Raw genomic sequence first — 21,883 nt, forward strand, 5'->3', positions numbered from 1 at the left:
AACCTGCCTGTAGTTCACTGCCCCTACTGGCAGACTCGGAGTAAGCCAGTCCATAAAGAATGCCGGAGCCGGCGGTACCGGCCGTTTTACCAGCATTTTTCCCAGATCGGCTTTCTTGTAATGACCCCGTTAGACTCTGTTCGCTGTTCACTATTCTTCCCACAATACCAGATGAGAAGACTTGTCCCAAACCTTTGTTATTTGCCTGATCAATGTTTATATTGTTTTACTATTCTGTATTTTGTAGAAGGCAGTTAAGACATGGAGAGAGAAATAGCATAGTCTGAGTAAGGTATGGAAAATCAAAAAATATGGAATGTAGCCTATCAGAAGTCTAATGATTAAATTACTAATGAAAAATTACTACTGTATGCACTCCCTGTGAATATCGCACAGGGAGTGCATACAGTAGAAGGTCGTTGACCATGCAGAAACCTGTGGAAGTATAGCAGCTGAAAATGAAGAAAACAAATGTGCAGATTTTAAGCCACTGGTCGTGTGGTTGGTGCATGGAGTACAACAAGTCAGATTGTACCAGGTCCTTGGTCACGCTACCACTGGGGCTGACCAGCCCTTGTGATGGGTGGGAGGTGAAACCTCCTGGAACTCCAGCTCAATATCTGACTTCTCACTGTGCAGTAAGTCTGCCGGCGGTAAATCCACCAAACATCCCCGTGGAGTCATATGGACTCCAAAAATGGGAAATTACTGCCACTTATAATCCCAGGGTAACTCCACTGGACAGTGTGGTGTAATGGTAATTCTGTTTGGCAGTATTCTGGCAGATATACCACCAACATACTGCCAAACCTGTAATGAGGTCCATTGTGATTCTGGCAAAAAATAAATAAAGCAAGTGGTAAGATTTGATTTTTGAGAAGGATTGTACTGGGTTGCTTTGTTCAAGTTACTGCCACAGGTTGAGAAAATAACTGCCATTGTGAAAGAATTGCACATATTAGAAGTAATAGAGTTCGGGCAGAGTTCCAGTCTGCTCCAGTCACTATCGTGTGAGGACGTGTTCCTTGACTGCTTTCCTGTTGATGCTGCTGTGCCTTTAAGGATTTTTCCCAGCAGCACCTTCAAAAACCTGCCGTGCGCGCGGAGCGCGCGCGGAGTCCGCGCCGGCTCCGTGGGGCTCCGGAGCCTAGCCGGTCCACAGGACTCAAGGTAACTCTTGCATCTAACCTGCTAACCTGCTCCTGAAGCCTGCCAGTTTACAAAACCATCACCGTCCTTATACCTTTCCCCTCCCTCCCCCTTCCAACCCCTACTCCTTCTCCTATCTTTGTACTTCTTCTACTTCCTATCGTCTGTTTTTCTCTTTTTCTTTCCCCCTTTGCCTCTACGCACCAAACGCTCTAAAACACTCCTCTCCTTTCCTTTATCTCTCCCTCTTTTCTTCTTTCACTCCTCTCCCATCTTTTCCCAATCCTCACTGCGATCCGGCCCCCCCTCTTCCATCCCCTTTTCCATCTCTCCATTTCCCATCTCCCTTCTCCCATTCTCATCTCCCCTACCCCTCACCATGGAGGAAGACCCAGACCAGCGCAGACTTAGAAGCAAAGTGCGCAAGAACTTATGCGCTCCGACGGCTGGCTCGGTTCATCCACAGCAATCGAGCTCTCTGGCGCTGCTCTCCGCTGCCTTGACTCCCTGTGAAGGTCCCCCCCTGTTGAACCAATTTAATGGAGCTGCCTTAACTTCTGGGGTACTACTACCGGCCTCCCCCGGACCTGAGGCCCGGACCATCCACACGCGCCCTACAGTGCGTAAAGGCGGACCAACTAATGCTACATCAACATCAACAGTCAGCTGCTCGACTCTAGCTTATGACGCGACCCGCCCTCGTACCGCCTCGGCGAGCGACTCGTTCTGTGCAGGGACCGGAGGGCCCCTGTCAGTGAGTCTGAGGGGGGTCGCGCTAGCTAGTTTATCTGATACAGTCTGGCCAGTCGGCAGGGCGGAGCTGAACAATATGGCGGCGCCATCAGATACCTCGACCAACCTGACTCTGGCCCACAAGCCGCCACCCGTGCCCGACCCTCGCCCCGAGCCTCAACTATGCACACCCAATACAATCATCGAGGCGCTGATCCATACAACTACGGTCGATCCCAGGAACTCATCGGATAAGGCGGAAAAAAAGCACGCAGCCTCCGCTCAGGCCCCAACGGCGCTTCGAAAGGCGCCGACCCTGACCTCTCCCAACCCCACACAAGCAGCTGATATTGAGCTCAGCTCCTTACAAGACAATATATTCACGGCTGAGCTTCCTCTTCTCACTCCTTCCTCAGATCCACAACTCCAGCTTCAAAAGAAATCGAAAGATTCCTTATCACACTCTCTTTCAGTCTCAATAACTGATTCAGATTCAGACGAGGACTCCATCTCCTCGAACGTTGCTTCACACAAAAAAATGCTCCTTCAACCTAAAAAAAAAACATTTCACGGAAAGCAAGCCAACGCAAGAACGAACCCTGCGCCGGCGACACAATTGGTCAATAAACTGGTGGCACCAACAAAAAAAAAAACAAAAAAACATCAAACCATGATATCTGTACCAACAAAATCTACCAGGCATCCAGCAAGTGAGGCCCGATCCCAGCTCCGGAAAAAGAGAGGCGAACCCAAACTTTCTTTGCCTACACCTCTTCTGTCATCTGCCTTGCTAAATTTCTTCAAGCTCCAAGGAAAAAGAAAACTATCCACCGACTCTGAGCTATCAGATGCGGAAATTCTAGAAGCATTTGATGAAGCTGCACCTGCCCTAAAAACCAGAAAAACCGCGGCCATTGAAGGCCCTCAGTCACCTACTTGCCCCATAGACCTGAGCCAAATTTTAGCTCCCAAAAATAACTTACAAGAACTCTCGACACCAGTCCTGTTGAGTCCAGAGCGGATTCCCTCTGCTTCATCTACCATTGCTTCAGACACCCAAACTGAGAAGCTCCTCTCTAGAAACTTGGAACCCAGCTCACCTTTTCATCCAACACCTAAAGACTGCCCGGCAAACCAGGGTATTTTGGACATTCTAGATCTACTACAGCCCAAGTCTGACTTCTCTCACAAAGTAAAGTCTGCGCAATCAGAGACTAAATCGCACCCACTTACTTCCCCTCCCCTGGCGTTGATGGCGGATCTTCCACCCAGTATCACTATACAAGACAACAGTGACAAACATCAGAGCTCTGTTACAGAGAAATACTCAAGTGATGTCGAACTCGAAGGAACATCAGTAAGGCGTAGGCACTCCTTGGCGAACCTGGCATCTCTAGGACCCAGAGACTTTCCAAGAAACAAAAGATCAGTCTTGGACCCTGCCTCCACACCTCAAAAAGATACATCGGGCAACAGAAAAGACTTAACGACAATTATGTCGGCAATAACCATCGCTATGGCCCCTTTTTGTAAACTGTATGAATCATTAGGAGATGCATCGAGAGACAACACGGCCATCTTAGCTTCTATCCAGTCTAAACTCACCTTTCTCGAAGGCTACATCACTGCTATAGATTTGAAACATGACATTTTCCATTCTTCAAAAGATCCAACACTGTTAGGTCCGCAGCAACCACATTCACCGGCGACAAGGGGGATGATCTCTCCTCAAAAGCTTCGGGCTGACAGCTCCACACAGACGCCCCTAACCAACCCCTGCATTGATTTTGCTCCAATATTTCTGAGCAAACCAAAGCTCACGTCAGTGGCCTTAACAGCCACTTCCAGCTCTCACCATGCACCTGTCCAAAACCCGGAGCGGTCCCAACGGAGACTCCCAGGGAAAAAGACATTAAAACTAGTGTCAAACGACCGTCACTCCTCTCCGCCGATTCATCTCTGCAACTACCTGCCAGAAGGCGGCTCAAAAAGCCCTAGCCACCCTATCTCAAAGGATTCTCTGGTCTCGACCAGGCCACGGTCTCAAACTACAATTGCCCTGACTCAGACTCCGAAAATCCCTGAAGACTCCTCTGATTTGAGCCTTCTACCCCCAACCCCGGATCAAGATGTGGTCGACTTGTCTATAGTGCTCTCACCCATTCAAGACGCTGGACAAACCTCCCCCCGGTCGCCCGCCGTACAGGTCCTTCCCGCCGTTCAATCCATCGCAGCAGGAGAGTCGACCGGGAGGAACCTTGAATCTCGCCACCTGTCCACGCGTGCTGCATCTGCTCCGACCAAATCGAACACTGATCGTACTCAACACAGCGTGGCAGACAAATTAAGCCCGTCAAAGTTACTTATTCCCCTCAAACCAACGGAATCGAACACGGCCAAGGACAAGATCAGTACTATAACTCTATTTAAAATTGAGCAGATTTCAAGTAAAGACAAACACATAATTCTCAACAGAAGAACCGTGTTAAAAATATCATCGTCAGTATCCGCCTTAAAACACTTGAAATCGGACCACCTCCAGCGGGTCGAACCATATCACAGAGACAATAAGGCCAAGGCGTACCTCTACATTTATACCTCGGCAATACAAGACATTTGTAAACAAGCAGGCGAAGACTTAAAGGCAATGGGGTTCCTCCTTTCAGAAATAAAAACCTATGTCGACAAACCAACCCCTTATGAGACATACTCAAAGAAGAAAACTACCAACGACCAGAGCCCATCTAGACGCCTTCATGAGCGCAGAGACAAGTTAAGGTCACGTTTCAATGCTCCATCAAGAAAAAACTCAACTTCTGACCAGGTCCATGAATATCGGGCAGACCCTTCTAGGGATTACTCCCCTCATCACAGAACTTCACTGAAAGTGGCCTGGGCAGACGCATCACCTCAAAGATCACTTGGTCACAAGGAATACAGGCAGGACACATCCACCCGATTCTTGTCTCAGTACCAGAAAGACAGACAGCGCACGGGCAGATCACCATACGCCCGGAGACACCGTTCACCTCAAAATGTCAGCCGTGCCAACAGGTCCCAACATCGACATTCAACTACTGTCATATCACCAGTCAAAGCCATTGCAAAGCCAACAGGACCATGGCACTGGATCAAAGAAGCTCTAGCTCCACACAAGGCAAAATAGCAATCACTAGAGGAAGCCGACGCCCCCCCATATTCAAAACCTTTAACGCTGGCCTCCTGGAACACAAGGGGACACACTCACTTAACGACTCAAAGCAATATTGACTTACAACAGTTCGACATCCTTTGCCTCCAGGAAACATGGCTGCTAGATAAACCCGTGATGGATGGCTATGAAATCGTGACTTCACCTGCGGTAAAGGGTCTCCTGGGCCGCCCCTCAGGAGGTCTCTTAATAGCGGTGAGATCGGATCAAAATTTAAAAATTCTCAAAACTACTGCTAATTCCTACGGGGTCCTGGCGGTCCTGTTGGCATGGAACAGCCCATTGGACCCCTCCAAATCATCCGCCAAACCAACTTTGCCGCCCCCCCTTGCGCTGATTACCACCTATTGGAACCCACAGAGAACCTCTTCATCTCTCTTTTGCCAAACTATGGAGGAAACAATCGACGACATCTGTATCGAATGGGAGACGCCATGGATCATCATTTGCGGCGATCTCAACGCAAAATGCGATCAGCCGAAGGTGATCCCTTCGAAGGACATGGATCCCTCGCAGGCAGAAAGAAGAGGTGAGCTATGGATGACACTCATGTCTTCCAGGAACTTATACAATGTCGCCAAGATCAGAGAGGGTCAGCCTCTCCCACCAACATGGAAAAGGGGCCAATGGGCGGCCACTTTGGACTACATCTTTGCCTCTGCAGCCCTGTGCACAGAAGTCCTAGATTTTCATGTGGTGGAAACAACGTTAAGCGATCACAACCTTCTGTCCCTCTCCTGGGCCTCTACAGCGCTCCCGAACGACAACTATCTCCCAGAGGTGGAGCTCAACCCACAACAAACACGTCTGCGTCTGTCTGCCACAAACATAAGGGAAATCACCTCTCAGTATGCGACCAACCAAGCCGCCGAGTTACCGTGGGAGCTTCCTGGTAGACCAAACTACCTCCCACTCCTTTTATCTTACAAACACCTATCGGCGTTGGCTCCACAAACCCAAAAGAACCATACTCACCACTTTGACAAACAAATAGCACTCAAAAAAACGGCACTAAGAAAGCTAAAAAGACAAGTTAAAGCTGCCAAAACTGTCGCAGCATGGAAGATGTGGGCCAACGAATTCCAAGCGTATAAAGCATGGTTAAGAGCCAGACGGGCAGACATCTACCAGCGGGATGCTGAACTAATGCTCCGAGTCCTTACATCTAAAAAGACAGCAGATTTTTGGTCTTTAATAAATCACACGCAAGCAACAACTTCTTCAAATATGATGAATGCTGTCCCGGAGCAAGCGTGGGTTACCTTCTTTACTGACCTTTTTGCGAGCCCTTCAACAGCAAAAACTCAGTGTCTCACCGCATCAGACTCCCCATGGGTGGATCTCTCAGCCATACCAGACATCTCTCTCGCAATCAAAAGGCTAAAACCGTCCAGAGCGCCAGGTCCGGACGGGCTGTCTAATATAGACCTAAAAAAACATCCTCAGGAATGGTCCATCTTCATTTCCAATTTGTTCAATCATTGCAGATTGACGAGAAAGATCCCCCTTTCGTGGTGTACATCGATTATTATTCCCATTTACAAACAGGGAACTAGAGACGCCCCGGGTAATTATCGCCCGATTGCTTTGCTGGACATCATGGGCAAGATCTTCGCTTCTCTCCTTCTAGGTCACTTCCAACATTGGGCCAAAACAGCCCCCTGCAGTGACCCTCTTCAAACGGGTTTTAAAAAGAACGGGAGCACGACCTTGAACATATTTATACTATCCTTGCTGAAAGCGAAAACGAAAGAAACCTCGCAGCCTGTTTATGCGGCTTTTATTGACCTTTCACAGGCTTTTGATAAAGTCGATAGAAGGAAACTTTGGGATAAGTTAAAAAATTGGAACTGCCCAGAATCGGTCCTAAATCCACTAATGGCCTTGCATACCAATACCACTTTCAAGGTCAGGTTGAACAGACAAGGCACTCTCTCTAGGGAAATCAGTGCAAACAGAGGGGTCAAGCAAGGATGCCCCTTGGCCCCAGCCCTCTTTGTTGCATTTCTTGGGGACTACAAAGACTCTGAACGACTTGTTCGTTCCTTTCCTCCAAAGCTTGGAAACATGGTCCTGTCTCGACTCCTCTATGCAGATGACATGATTCTGTTCGACCAAACGCCAATTGGCTTGCAAAGACAGCTTGATAACCTTGCAGCCTATATGTCAGCCAACAACCTACTAATCAATCAGGCCAAAACTAAAATCATGATCCTTTCAAGAGCGACTCGTCCTCTCAAAAAACCCACATCGTGGTCTGTAAATAACATCAGAATTGAGGTGGTCCCCCACTTCAAATATCTGGGGGTGATCATCGACGGTTCAAGCAAGGAACAGAAGATGCAAGCTCACCTTTGGACAAAAACCAAGCTTTTGACGTCCCAACTCAAAGCGATTGACAGAAAATTCGGCAAATACTCACTATTGCCGGCCATTACCTTTTACAAAGGGAAAATAGTGCCAGCATTAACGTATGGCATGGACGCGATGTTTACAATCCCACACCAACTATGGCGTAGGCTAGAGGGTCACATATGGAAATCACTTTTGGGCCTACCAAATGCAATCCCCATCGAAGCAGTTAGAAGAGAGCTGGGCCTGCTCTCACTGAGTGCGTCTGTCAGGGTGGCTTCACTTGCCCTGTTTAGAAAGACCTTAATGAAAGATGGCCTTCCAATCTGTAACTTTATTGGCCAGGAGCTGTCCTCCACGTCCTCGAAAGCCACCCTGCTTTGGGTCCGCAAACAAGAACACATACTGGAAGAAGTGTCATGTTCTAAACTTGACCTAATCTCGAACCCCCAAAGGGTTAACGAAAAAGTAAAGAACCAAGATTGGATCTCTACCATTGATAAAGCAGTAGCTGCGAAGTGTTTAAGACATCTCCCGCCAACATTTAATAAGTTGAAGTCGCCCCTAGGCTACTGTACAAAATTCCCAGATAAAAATCTGCGAGGAATATTTCTGCGAGCCCGTCTCAACCTGCTTCATACAAGAGAAATCTTGGGGATAAGATCCTTAACTGCTACAACCACCTGCAGACTATGTAACGATCCTGACTCCACGGAGTCAATACGCCACCTTTTGTTAAAGTGCCCCTCGCTGAACCGAGAACGGATGGCCTACCTTCTTCCATTATGGCATGACTCAATCTTGATTGAAGAAAATACATGGTGGTGCCGTCTGATTTGTGGTGAAAAATCTCGCTGGGCAACGGCCACGGCAAAAATAATGCAGGCGGCTTTTCTCAAAATTGCAAACCAAAGCAAGAACTCCTTACCGGAAGCTTTCGCTGTTGGACATCAACTTGATAACATAGGTGCACGACACGAGGCTCCAACAGGCGAACCAGGCTCTGGCGGAATTTATCCTTTCAATCTGCAAAAAACTCCGCCTTGACTTGATTTGATCTGTTTTTACATCAACTCTTCAAAACTCTGTCCAATCCCTGGTGTCTGCACCTGTGTAGGTTTTCGAAACTTATGGAAGCAAGATCTGATACTTCTTGTAAAAATCATGTTTTTCTTTGATTATGTACAAGTAATAAAAAAAAAAAAAAAAAAAAAAAAAGAAGTAATAGTTAACAAGGGGAAGCAGGCTTTCCAGGTAGCCCACCAAACAGCACCCCCTGTTTTCCAGGCAGCCCACTGAATTGCACCCCCTGTGCATCCCTTCTAATGTGATATGTCATGTCACTGGCAATTCTAAGGAAAGACCTTTAGTTATCACCACATTTTGTCTCACACTCTTTTCTGTTCCCTTAGCAGGACTGATCATGCGTTGTTGTATTTGCCGAAATAGAGGGAACCATATTGCTCGCCATGCCTCAAGACCCCATGAGCTATTAAATAATGAAGTGTATTATTCGACTTTGATGTTCAATAATATCGACTATGACCCAAATGAGCAACACAAAGAAGAGGAGAATAAAAAAAGGCCTCGCTGCAGAGGCCAGGTTCCCATGAGACCTTTATCTCTTACAAGAGGACAAGAAGTTATCATGATAAAGTTTGATTTGACAATACTTTGTTGCACTAAAGGGCAAAAGGGGGAAATTGGGGAAGAGCCATGAGAATAAAAACATGAATTGAGCCATAGATAACAATAAAAATGAGTAAAGTAAAGTTGATCACACCGCCTATTACATCACAGGCCCAAACCCCTTAAATCATATTCTCCAGCCGACTCTTCACTTAGATGTTCTACTTATTCCCATTGGCTTTGCCATTGCATGTTTCCCCCACAGACATTTAAGTGCTCTGTGATGAACTGAAAAGGGCTGTTTGGCAAAAATTGGTCCCAGGGTCACATGATTGCTTGACCAAAGATTTTACATGGGTGGAATATGTCCCACTTCTTGAAAAGAGAATTTCGAGGCATCTCTAGGCATCAACCAGCTCCGTTTTTTCTTGGTCAATGCACCAAGTGCCCCGGGGTCTTTCTTTTCCAAAAACAGCAATCTTCGTCTTAGATAAATTCAAGGAAAGATTGCGGTTTTTAAAAACAATTGCGTACTGGAGTCTCTGCTGTAGTGTTGATTGATTCTGTTTGATGTTTACTGTTCCAAAGTGTGATTAATGTAATTTTGTGATGATGAGCTTTGAGGATGAAATGCACAGTCTTATAGGGGCCAATACCTATTGTTTTAGGGGGAAACAGTTGAATTAATTGGAATGTGACCAGTGTCAATGGCTCTTTCATTTAAGTAATGGACACCGGTACTGGCTTCATTACTTATGTTGTACTTTTCATGTGTTTCATGACTCATCTGTACTCATGGCTCTGTTGCACATCTTTGCTCTGGAATGTCTGTTAGTTTAGCACCATTTACATGTGGCATACTTGCTTCCATCATGCTTTCAGCCAATGGTAGGGGTATTCAGTTTGCACAGTGGTTAAATTGTGCCGTTCATCAGCACCACCTCTCCCGCAGGTTGCATCAATGAATTTGCCCGTGCACATATGTCTACCGAAGGGAGCTTTCTAGTTCCTTCCTCCCTATTCTCTTTCTTCCATAGTGGTATCCTACATTCACTGTTTACAGACCTATGTTTGCTTCTGTCAATTCTGACATTTAACTTGGCATTCCCAGATTATTGATATATATTATATATTTTTAAAAAATATATAAATACATATATACATATATATGGGATTTACAGCAGGTGCTTAAAAACACTACCTAACAATTCTAGCCTACACACTTCAGGGCTGCGCGGGCACGTCTCAGAACCATGCTTCCTCTAATTCTATTACTTCTTCAACAGTACCATAAATCACCAACACTGCTAAATGTTTGTTACCACAGGTTTTCAAATTTTTGCTATTTCTAGGTCAGCAACTCTCCTGATCCATTACCTACCACTGCACCCCGCCACTCATACTAACATATTCCCTATACCACAATCCCATTGCATGTCTCAGATTTGTTAGTTCTTTGTGTCCCTGTTATATTCCTGCTTCGTTCTGCCTCCAATGTTCTGCCCTATTTTCCTTTCTTCTCTCTCCACAGACTGGTTACCCAGGGCAGGGGCAGTTCCATGTAATAATGTTACTGCAAAAAAGTCGTCAGGTTCTGGCGACTTTTTCCTTGGTACCAAAATTCTTTTCCCAAATATTCTAGGAGCGGTATAATTATATACTATTACCTCCAGTCTAGAATATTTGGGGAAAGTGTTTCATAGCCTGGAGGGTGCATCATTAATGCATTTTTCAAAAAAAGTCGCCAACCTGACGACTTTTTTCATGGCGACATTATTACCTGTTACCGCAGGGGCACAATATGCTATTTACCCATACAATTTACTGGTGCCATAGGAGCACTACTTTGCTGACTGGAGCAGTATACAAGCTTTGCAGCATAGCATAGCAGTGAGACCTATAATACCAGACCAGAATGGAATCAATACATGCCGAACAATACGTGATAACAAAATAACCAAAGTTAAATTCTGTACCAATAACTTTTCAATGTGTATCCAGTCTTTTACCGCATTTATTAATCGCAGCTTTTTTCCCCTGATGATTGTTTACCAAATTCTTTTACCACAAAATGCAAAGGGTGTATTTGGGTGAGGGAATATGGTGTGGAGGGATAGGTAAGGGATTGGTGAGGGAGGGGTGAAGTTGGGGGTAAACAGAGGTGTGTGGGATTTCGCCCCACATTTTGCAGTAAATAAAATGGTAGCAAATTGGCAGGGGAAAAGCAACAATGACAACATGTGTGGTAAAAAGGCATAGAACCACATAAATGCAGTGTAGATAATCATTACTTTGAAGTCCCTAATAAACCATAGTTATCAGCTAAAATCCTTTGGTGGCAAATTTCAGGGGGGACACACCTTCAGATAAGTATCCTTTTTAGTCAATTTAGTAGGAGTTTAAGTGTTTGGAAAAGTTCTCCCTGTCGCAAACACAGAACAAAGTCCATGGCAAGCAACAGCTGTAGGTTAAGTCTGGTAAGCAACGGTTCTACCTAACATTTGCAGCCAAAGAATCAACCAATCACAGGGAACTCCAAAGAAGACCCCTTCAAAAAGCTCCAGCTCCAGTTCTGAGACCCAGTCAGTAGGAGAAGGATTCGGACCAATGGAAGTCTATAGAAAAACGGGTATCACTACATATTATCCCCACCAAAAATATCGCCATATAGATGGTCGTCAGGAACGGCCATAGGCGATATTTTTTGGGGGGATAATTTGGGGTGGGTTTGGGAGGAGGGCTGCGGGGTGTCCCCCGCTCCTTTAAAATTAATGCAGGGATTGCGGGGGTATCCCCGCAGGTTCCATGCCTTAATATTGGTGCAAAAATATGGCGATATTTCTGTATGGCGATATTTTTGCGGGGTTATTAACACATGGAACCAGAAAAACGTAACTGGGGTTGTGTAAACCCCACTACTCCCATGTTCTGGTGAACCCTGATGATGATTCCAATTAATAAATGTGGACCCCATGATCCGGGGAAAGGAACTCACAGTGCCAGTCACTGAAGATTCACTCAGAAATAGCTAGATCATTTGGTAAGTGTTGTGCTTCTTTTGCAGGGCTCGGACAGTGATCATTTACCTAGGGATTTGCACTTTGGACCAGAAATAACCCAGACGGATAAAAAGAAGAAGAATCCATGTATCCAGGTGGATGGCCCACCAGGCAGAAGCAGCAGCAATGGAGAAGGCACAAGGAAGATGGAGGAACCCAACAAAGAGGATATGCATGCCAGAGAGATTCCTCACCTTGAAGCTCTTGGTTCAGGATAAAGGAAACCGGGGAAAAGAAAAAAGAGCAAGCGTTCAGCCAATATGGCCAAACCAGGTCCTCAGATGCTGCAGTCCACCTTCACAGCAGTCCTCCAGTAGGGACTGGCCGAATCCAGCCCTCCAATCACACACAAGGCAGACACACAATTGTTTTGGTGGTAAGCCAATCAGGCTGGATTTAATAAATGGTTCCCCCCAGACAGGATATGTATGGGTCATATCTGGACCAGAACACCAGGAAAGTCCAATTTAAATCCATCTAGAGGGTGCAGGAACTGGTTCAGAGTTAGCCCTATTCAGCAATAGCCATTTTAGGCAGACAAGGGGATGGATTAAAACAAAACGGCCTGGATTAGGGCTTGAAAAATATATGAGTACCCTAATGACTACTCTATTGGATCGTTGAGCTACTAATGCAGGGGAAATGGCTGCACCCTTGGTGAGGCCTGAACTAAATTACAGCTGCCACCAGCCTATTACTGAGCACAGTTGGGTGATTGAATCATCCTGGGACCAAAATAGGGGGCTTTAAAACCAGGGCTGCCCTCATAGTCAAATGAGCTATTTGGGCAGCAGATCACAAAAAGAGATGTAGTGGTAGGGGGACTTCAGTACAGTAAAGGCCAAACACGGGGAAGCCAGCAAAAATAAAGGAAAACTCTCAGGGTTGCCATAAAGGGGTTCAAGAAACCCCCCAAAATGTTATTGTGTCCTAGCAAACTCTTTGCCTTTATTTTCCTTTTTTCAACTTCGAAGTCATACACATTTATTTGACTTGCTCTTTGGCAACCCCTGCGTGTCTTATATCTACCTCCAAGAAATGAAGTTCTTTTCATGGAACATCTGATTAAACAGAGCAGCTGTTGGGGGGCGTTTTACCTTCTCAGGAGGTATTAATCTCTACTGGGGTAATTGCCAACCTCACGCCTTGCTGGCATCAAGGTTTTCTTAACATCTCATTAAATGACTCAGTGTGTGGTTCCTCACAGCAATGCCAACGGAGAAACCAAATAGAAATGATCAAGATGAGTTTCCTCTGCTCCTCGAATCTACCATGAATTACTCAGTGCTGTGGATTTGTCAGATCATGTTTTAATTGTCTTCACTGTCATAACCCACTGGACGAAGACAGCGAGGCAAGAAACAACAAAACATACTCTTCACTCTTATGAAGACTATGAAACACTACATAAACTGTTTCTGCATAATTTCCCTTTTGGATTAGTGATGTGTTAAGAAAGCTTTTTAGGGTTGCAGACGTGTTTCTCTTCTTCTAAATTGATTGCTTGAGTTTGGCTCCTTCAAAACAAGTGCCACCTGTCAAAACGTCCTTAGAATGTAGGCACTAAAAGAACACATTCCTTTAAGGTGATACTCTGTCCATTGCCGGGGTGGTGTTTCCGGTGTTTTGGAAGTTTTGGCTAGAGAGCAGAGAGCACATTCTCTCAGGTAAGTCATGATCATGTGGCCTGTTCATGTCCACCACAATAACATGGCCCAATTTGAGTTGTATTGTTTATTTCGTGTCAAACTAAATGTTCTTCATGCATTTCCGACCAAATGGACAGGATTGTTGTGGGATTAATAGATGAATAATGCACTTCTTCTCTTCAACTTCTCTTCAACTCCTATTTATTGTGTTACTGGGTTTTATATAGTGCACTGCTGCCCCTCTCATGCTCTGTTGGTACTTTGGGTCCTGTAGGAAAATAGGTTAGGTTTGGCTAGTAAGAGCAGGAGCAGCAAAGTGGAACTGTGCTTTAGTGCTGATCAAAATTAAGCAGGCTCTGGGTGATGGTATGATTCTAAGTGTGCTGGAGTGGGAGCACTTAAGCTATGTGTGTACGGAAGGTAGCCACAGGAGTAGAGTTGTGGTTAGGGCACGTGGGGTATTATTATTATTATTGTTATTATTGTCATTGTAATTATTGTAATTATTGAGGGCAGACCTTCCTTCGAGAAGCAACGGAGCACATTACAGAGGTATACAACAATACAGATACACAACAGAGGTATTCAACAGTACAGATACGTAACTGAGTGCTTTTCAGATGTAAGAAAAGAACATATGTACAGCGGGTTGGATATAGAGGGACACAAAGGAGGGGTACATCTGTACAGGGTGGCGGGAGGAGAGGGGCGGAAAGGGTGTCTGGTGAGTCAGGTGGTGCAGGGGGCGACGTGATGGCCTAGGTGTGGAGGAGAGACTCCTTGGAGAGGCAGGTATTGAGTTATTTTCTGAATTTCAGGAGCATGGGGGGAAAGTGGGGTGCTGAGTGGGAGGAGTTTCCATGGTCTTTGGGCGTAGGCAGAGAAGGCTTGTTTTCTGGTCCTTTCCTTTTTGCACTGGCGGATTTCAAGTCTGCACGGTAGCTGGGTGACTTGAGGGATACTGCCTTATGGACGATGCAGCAAGATGTGAAGATGATTTGTGCATTCAGTGGTATCCAGTGAAGGGTGATGAGGGCCAGGGTGATGTGATCATATCTGCGTAGACCCTTCATGAGGCATGCATCCTCGTGTAGGACACTTCTCAGAGGAACATGGGAGGACGACGGGAGTCCGTCAAGGAGGGCATTGCCCCATCCCGGTGGGCTAGGACCAGTGCTTGTACAGTGGATCTAAAGCTGCCTGAAGGGAGGAAGGGCTTGACTTTCTGCAGAGTATGTGTATCTTGAAGGGAGCCCCGGGTGTGGTTTGCTACTAACAAGGTCTGCCCATAAAGTGAGGATGGGCTAAGGGTTTTTGAAGGGCTATGTGTCCCAGGTGGGGGAGAGAGGTGTGTCGTTTGCATGGTGTTAGTGGGGGGTAGGGTACTAGCTGTTGTCACCTGCAGTGTAAGAGTGGCTCATCATTCTTCTTCTCTCAGCACAATGGAAGAAGGAGGCCTCATATCATTGGGCTGGCGTGAAGCCCTCTCACCTCGACAAAGCTACGGTGAGCTGGGGCTTACACACTCTGCAATTTCATTACGCTGCCTTACTCGCCTACTCGAGCACCGAGGTTCGCTATTTTATCACCATAAATAGCGCTTTAACAGCATTTCCAAAGCACTATGATTTAATTTAGAAATTACTTGCATGCGCTTTCGTTTTTGGTGCATCAACTTCTGTTTGCAGATTTACCCCCAATTGAAACCACGATTCCGTAAGATGGCCGCCATGGAATACTGCAGCCCTTTGTGTTTCCTGAGGGAGTCTGAAACTGCCTGATTGGCTGATGATCGTTCTTAACAAGTTAGTGATGACTGAACTTCCCACTAGCTTCTCTTCCTATCACTGTGACCCATAACATTACCTATCCCTCTCTGACTTTCGACCTTTAGCCATCGTACTCCCTCATTGCATTCTGTGCTCCTCATTTGAAGAAAGAAAGAAAGAAAGAAGGAAAGAAGGAAAGAAAGAAAGAAAGAAAGAAAGAAAGAAAGAAAGAAAGAAAGAAAGAAAGAAAGAAAGAAAGAAAGAAAGAAAGAAAGAAAGCTGTAGTCTTTAGCTTTCATTGCACAGTGTCCTGCATTCATTGTGATTGATTTTAAAGTCATATCTAGGTGGGTGTTCCTCCATCCTGTTTCCAAGGCAATCATTGTGATTGATTTTAAAGTAATATCTAGGTGGGTGTACCTCTTCCTGTTTGCACTGCGTTTATTGTAATTGATTTTAAAGTCGTATCTAGGTGGGTGTTCCTCCATCCTGTTTGCACTGCGTTCATTGTGATTGATTTTAAAGTCATATCTAGGTGGGTGTTCGTCCATCCTGTGTGCACTGTATTCACTGTGTTTCTTTAAATTGTATCTTGTACCCCTACCTACTGCTTCGCATCTGTGACACCTTTTTTTTTTTTTTTATTTATTTATTTGGTTTTGGTTTTTAAAAGAAAACCTTTACAAAAGAATAGTGCATTTCCTTAAATAAAATTACAAACGGTTCTCGGAAACCAGGGAATAACTAGAATAACTGAGAGGCCAAAGAATGTCAACCAGGAAGCTCAGTAGGCTGTGTCATCTTTTGATACTTTGTTAGAATAGTAAGTTCCTCTGATACTTTTACTATCGCTGCAGTGAGCATGATTTCCTGGCCGGAGATCAGTCTGTTCCAGAATGCATCTTGAATTAGACTCTCTTCTCTGCTGACAAATCTCCTCAGTAAAGACACTCTTATGGCCCATGTGCCTTCGCACTCCAACAGTAGATGTTTCAAGGTTTGGAGGTTCGAAGTTTTACAGATTTCGCAGAATTTTATTGCCTTCTCTCCCTGGTTTCTTTGAGCCAATATTTCTCCTGTGTAGGCTAAATTCAGACGCAGTCTGAGAAAGCTGTTTCTTATCTCACGATCTGGGAATTTTTCCAGGTAACGTGGCATGGTTCCAAGTTTCCTGTCTGCTATCAGGAAGGAGTTCAGTGATTTTAGGTTTCTGACTCTTGTGATTGTGTCGATCCAGTCAGCCATTTTTAGATTTTTCTTTACTTTCAAGGGGTTTTGTAGAAGGATTTCTGTTGTTAAATCAAGCTTATGCAGAATCTGTCCAATCTTCTCTTCTAGGCTCGATAGCTGGTTTGATTTTGCTTTCTTTAGATGTTGGTTTATATCGAAAAAGAGAGTGGCCTTACTGGCTGTGATTATATTACGGTAGAGTGAGAGAAGTTTCCACTCTGCATAGCAGCTCAATGAGGTCAAGCCTAGTTCGAACCTCAGACTGACTGACGATGTGCACATTGGTAGCGAAATGGATGATTTCCAAATAAGGCCCTCAATTTTGTTCCAATCATAGTTCCACAGCAAAGGTTTTGCCTCCAATCCATAGAGGAGGACAGGAACTGCTTTGCCTACATAGAATTTCTTGAGTGGTGACAATGAAAATTTACAAAATTTTCCGTTTAAGTTTTTCATTTGCGCAATGATTTTCGAGGTCTTGTTGAGAATTGATGAGTTCACCTTATTTACAGTTGGATGGGCTAAGACTTCGTATCCCAGGTATATGAGCTCATCTACTCGGGGAATTTCCTCGTTGTCCAGCACCCAGATCCTTGATGTTACCTTTTTTCTTGGATGTTTGAAAATCAGGACCTTAGATTTTAGTGGGTTGATTATTAGGCCATTTAACTTGGCATATTCATTGAGTTTGGATAAAAGATGTTGCAGTCCTAATGCTGATCCATCCAAAAGAACAAGATCATCCGCATAGGCCAGCCAGTGAAGTCTTCTGCTGTTAATCCTGGGACAGATGAGCGACGCCGAGGCCAGAAAGTCTCCAATGTGGCAAAAAGGTTGAAAAGCAGTGGTGCACCCAAGCATCCTTGTCGTACCCCTTTAAGGACCTGGATTGCTTCTGAAAGGTTGCCGGCGTCATCCAGCCTCACTCTGATCGTAGTATTTTTATGTAGTTCGACGAGCATAGCCAGCAGGGGGGCTGGAATTCCCCGGTTGTTCAGTTTCTGCCAGAGGAGAGATCTGTCCACCAGGTCAAATGCCTTGGACAGATCTACCCATGCCCCATACAGCGGCGAGCCTTCTTTCTCATTCGAGCTTTCGCTCAACAGGTTCAGTGTAAGGACATTAAGGCTGGTAGAAAGACCCTTCCTGAAACCTGTTTGGTGCGGGGGGAGAATCTCATTTGAGTCCACCCAAAGAGAAAGTTCCCTCATTAATATTCTCATGAATATTTTACTGTCTATATCCAAGAGGGCTATGGGTCGATAGCATGTTGGACTTAGCCTATCACCCCCTTTAAAGAATGGAATCATCACTGCATTCTTCCACGATGGTGGAAAAGTTTTTTCCCTCAAGATTCCTTGAAAGAGATGGAATAGCAGTTTTGACCAGAGTTTTGGCTGATTTTTTAACACCTGATATGTGAGGCCATTCGGACCTGCGGCTTTCGAGGTAGAGGATGATGTTATAAGTTCTTCAATATCCTCTTCGGTAAAATCCAGAGACCAGGTGATGTTGCTGATGCTAATGTCTCTTAAGCCTGTTGCTTCAAAGTTCTTGGCCAGATGGTCTACCCACTTGTGTTCCGACACTAGGTTGCAGAGAGAACTATTTTGGCCAGTTTCAAGTTGATTTAGAGCTGCCCAAAAGTTTCTGCAGTTATTTGTACTAAGAAGCGAAAGCATTTTCTCCCCATCCTCTTGAATTTTTAAATGTTTGTGATTCTTGGACCAGTTTCTATAAATTTGTTTGTTTTTTTAAAGTTTTTGAATACAGCCTAAAGGATCTTCTGCTCTGGTCTGTCTTATACTTCGCAGTGTTTGTCGCAGAGTTCTTTTTCTTTTGAAAGTTTCCTCGTCGAAGTGATGGAGGTGTGTCTGTTTCCCCACTATTTGTACTTCACTTGGTCGGCAAGTGGACCATATAAACTTTCCGAATTTTTCTGGATGACACTTTTCGGCCACTATTGAGGGATGAATTATTGCTAGCTGATCATTCAACTTTTCCCCCCCATGTTTGTACTTGACTACTTTCAGTTTCCCTTTAGAGCCCTCCAAGTCCTGTCTGATGCGTGGGTTTGCAGAACACTGAATTTCAGGAAAGTAGAGTTCCATCCTCGCGTGATCACTTCCCCCTTCCCAATCTAAGGTGAGATAATGTTGGTGCAGGGTAAGTGATGATGAGGCGAAGATGTAGTCTATAATTGATTGCAACCTTCCCTGCCGCCATGTTGGTCCGGGATTGTTCGTACTGCTATCGTCTTCAGATATCATGTCGAGATCCCATGATTGGAAGAAGTCCCACCATTGTTTACCTTTCTGTGTGGTACTGTGTTTAGGTAAGCTGTTTTTCCTATTTCCTACACTAATGAGATCTGTGTTCAGGTCCCCTGCTACAACAATCTGTGCTCCTATGTGATTCATCTTGACCCTAGAGAAGAGTTCATTTAGAGTTTCTATGAAGTCTCGGAGTTTGGAAATGGCTGGGTTCCAATAGATGTTTACCAAAATGAGATTGGCCTGGCAGTCACTCTGTCTTATCTCTGCTTTACAGGCCTGAATGCCCACTGGGTTATTACATAGCGTGGCCACATTTTTAATGGCAGAATTTTTGGTTGCTATTAACATTCCTCCTGCTGGTCTTCCTTTGGCTTTTTGAGAGGCCATGAGGTTTTGCACTGTGAAGCCCTCTATCTCGATAGAGTTAGCTAACCATGTCTCCTGGAATAATAAGATGTCATTGCGCTCTAAGAGGTCGTTTTTGAGTTGCTTTTTCTTCAAAAAGCTTGGGCCTCTGGTGTTCCAGGAGACTAATCTAAGGCCTCTCCGACTAAAGACTGTTCTGTTCCTCGCCCAGTTTCTGGAGGATTTGCGAGATGATTTCTGGGAGTTTAGTTATCAGATCGTCTTTTAATCTGGGACCACTTGTTACGTTGCTTTGGAGCCCTCTAGTAGTTCCGGCAGTACCCACAGCAGTGGGTGCGGGTTCCTCTACGGTCTGATTATACCACCGGTAATTTCCAGATATTCCTTCTTCCTCTGATTCATAAACCCAGAGCCCTTCTTTAGCCAGATCGTCTTTATTATTGATAAGCGCCTGTTGTGCCTTTCTTGAGGTGAGAGCTATCTCCACAAAGAATTTGTCCTCCCTGAATGGGAAGGCTAAATATTCAATGTCCTCTGAATCGAAAAAAAAGAGATTGTAATTCTTTTGAATTTCTGACAATAGGACAGATCTGCATAGTGATGTCTTTGTACTTTGATTCTCTAGTCTAAGCCACAATCTTGGGATTGTAAAGTTTGATGCCGCTACTTCCTCTTTTCCTACCATAGGGGTTTGTTGTTTTTGTTCGTTTTTCTCTCTTTCTCCATATTGAGGACACATTTCCAGGTTTTTAAATTTCCCGGACCCGTTCCAGCAGACAACTTCATTGAATGAGAAGCTTGGTGATGTCACATCTTTGATGGCTGACACGGGAGGTGTATTTTTTTCTTGTAATGCAGGAGCTTTTTTACCTGACGGTTTCAGAAAAATAGGGGCCATTTTTATAAATGCTTGCTTGGGCTCCCCGCTGAGTTCCTTTCTTGGTTCTTTATGTAAATTTTGTTTTAGAAATATTGGAGCAATCTTGATGTTTGTAGAGACCGGTATGCTTTTTTGATTGTCGAAAGCTGCAGGTAATGGAAAAATAAAATCTGTTTGCATACCAAAGTTTGATGTTTGAACCTTGATTTTACTAGGACTCTCTCTGCCTATTGAGCACGTCTTTTTGCCCTGGGTTCTCTCAGGAACACACTTGCTTACGAGGGCGTCATGTGCTTTTGATGTTTGTGAAAGGTTAGTAACTGGAGATGCAATAACGATGGAATCAGCTGTCTTTTCAGCTGTGGGAGTAGTAAGATTTTTCAGGGATGTGTTTGTCCCTGCTTTCTTTTTTGCCTTATTTTTCTGGTTTTTGGGTTTCTTCATTGTTCCACCTGAAGGTTGAGAAGAGGTAGCCTCTCGTTGTTTGCCCCTTTTGTGACATTTTCTCCTTCTCAGTATCTGTGGTGCCTCGATATTCTGATTTAAACTGTCGGTTTTCTTTTCTTCCTCCTCTTGGGTTTTTTGAGGGCTGTTGTTGATGACTTCTATATAGTCAATATCTACATTTGCCAGCCTTCGAAATTCTTCCAAGATTGAGTCTGAGAGTGGTGTATCATCGAAGAGATCTTTTGGCCCTTCTTCGTTTAGAGTCTTGTTCTGGGTTTGCAGTTTTTGAATTTCCGAGGGTATTGTCTTTATGAGTTCATGAGTGATTGAATTACTTTTTGCCCCCTCCTTCAGTAGGCTTTGAATTTGGGCGATGTCTAGCCCCTGTTTGATGCCCTCTATTTGTGTTTCCTTTAGAATTGGAATCAGAATGCTATTCATGATATTGTTTACAGCAACCATAGATGATTCATTTTTCGCAATTTCCTGCCACATTTCCAAGAGATGTCCTGCTTGTGTTTGCACCTCTGTTCTTAGTAATTCGAACACTGAGACCAGAGAATTTAAAACATAGCTCAGGGCTGCCAATGTGTTTTCAGATGCCAATGGAGGACCTTCTGGTGAGATGGCCAATGGCTCTTCTTGTTGGCTGTGATTTCTCAGTAAGATTGCCCTGGTTCCTTGAGTTTTGTTTGTTGGGGTGGTGTTTACTTCTGACCCCTCTGTTGATGTATTTGTGGCCGGGGTATTGGGTTTATGTGTTGGTAAATGCCAGGTAGTGTCAATAATGCCCTCTAGGTCATTGGTACTCTTGTTCCTTTTCCTGGGGAAGTGATCGTTAATTCTTGTCTGGATTTTTTCAGTTGTCAGAGTGTACTCTAACCCTCTTTTCCAAATTTTTTGAATGTTAAGATTGGGGAATCTTCCCGCTGGAGTTTGTTGTGCGTCAAAATGGGTTTGAGTCTCCTGTGAAGCTACTGGATCTACGTCTGAGACAATAGATGCCCCCCTCCCTGGCTCGCACCCTGCCTCTAGGTAAGACCCCTCTTGTACATCCATGTCTTCTTCAAGAGGCGAGCTGCGCAGTCTCATTACGGTTGTTATAATTATTGCTTGATGGTGTAGGTGCGCGCG

The sequence above is a fragment of the Ambystoma mexicanum genome, chromosome 12, assembly GCF_040938575.1.
Source record: "Ambystoma mexicanum isolate Mex_15411 chromosome 12, UKY_AmexF1_1, whole genome shotgun sequence".
In the NCBI taxonomy this organism is placed as follows: Eukaryota; Metazoa; Chordata; class Amphibia; order Caudata; family Ambystomatidae; genus Ambystoma; species Ambystoma mexicanum.